Genomic DNA, 1,472 nt, shown 5'->3' with positions numbered 1-1,472 from the left:
GGGATTAATATTCTCTTTTCTAATTTTATATAATTTTACATAATACAGTATTTAAAGGATCTTTTTTTTTTTTTTTTTTTTCATTTGCAGTAGATAATGGTGCAAACAGTCCGATAACTTTTTAATGGTAGAATTCGGTCTTACGTTTTTTTTTTTTTTTAATTTTCGGTAATTAAATTTACGATTTCTTAATGTAGTATTACATCTAGCTCAATTTTTATAACACATGTTTAAAGTCAGATGAAAAAGAGCACGTGCCTCACATGTCTGTTAGTTTTGGCAAAACTTACTAAACCCTTAGTAAAGAAAGTGAACAGAGGAAGAGTAGCAAAAAGAGAAACTCTCAAAGAAGCCATCCTCTTCGTCTCTCTCTAGAGTTCAAAGAAACATGGACTTAAACTAAAGATGGTATCATGGTACCATTATAATTGGAATCGGAGCAAGTTATGCAAAAAAATGTTAAGGTTCTGTTCATTTCATCAATTTGAGTTTTGTTATAGTAAAAAGCTCTTAGAAACAATCACATCTAACTTTTTTACTATAGTAAAAAACTCTCATATAAAAATCACATTTCAACTTGAATCAGTTAACTAAACGGGTCAAATCTCACATGGTTCTTATTGTAAAAAGAGAATACTAATACGTGCATTCCTTTAACATTGAACGTGGAAAAGTGACACACAGTTGCATAGTGAGAAGGTCGGGCCATGACATAAAGTTGGGTAAAGAGTAGTTTTATTTGCCCCCTAAAAATTTATAGATATCCCTAATAATTAATAATCCTCTAATAAAAATTTAAAAAATCTATCCTTTTATAGATATAATTTTACTAATACCTAATTTAACTCTTTTATACTCTCACTTAATTTTAATCTTGATTTGATTTATAAAATAATTTATCACTATCTTTATTTATCACTATCTTCGTCTTACATTAATTATTTATAAAATAATTTATCACTTAATTATTAATGTTATATTCCCTTTTTTAAAAATTAATTAATGTAATTTTCTTTACCTTTATTTATCACTATCTTCGTCTTACATTTTTTTAATAGTTTCCATTAAATAAGACATAAAATCTCTCGATATCTAATAAAATCTCTTCAAGTGCTTTTAAGCGCTTATTGTACTCCACCTCCGTAGATGATAACACTAGTCAGTCCAACTGTAAATAAAATTTTCGTACTCATCCCCAGTCTCAAATTTCTTCTTGCACTTAGATAAATATTATTGGATATATGTAGAGCTGCACATTTGGGTTGTACTCAACGGGGCCTGGTTCAACGTCTGTTACTGTTGATCCAGATTCAACCTAACTCGACCTTAAATTTGTTAAGTTTAGGGTCGGGTTTGGCTAATCTTCTCTTCTTTAGGGTCTGACCGGATCGGCCCGAACATCATATTTTTAAAAAAAATTTTAAATACTTTATAAAATTTCAAGACGGATCCTAAATTTTTTAAATTTAAGA

Source organism: Morus notabilis, unplaced genomic scaffold (assembly GCF_000414095.1).
Source record: "Morus notabilis unplaced genomic scaffold, ASM41409v2 Scaffold1989, whole genome shotgun sequence".
In the NCBI taxonomy this organism is placed as follows: domain Eukaryota; kingdom Viridiplantae; phylum Streptophyta; class Magnoliopsida; order Rosales; family Moraceae; genus Morus; species Morus notabilis.
The sequence above is the reverse complement of the archived record's forward strand: the minus strand, read 5'-3'. Positions refer to the sequence as shown.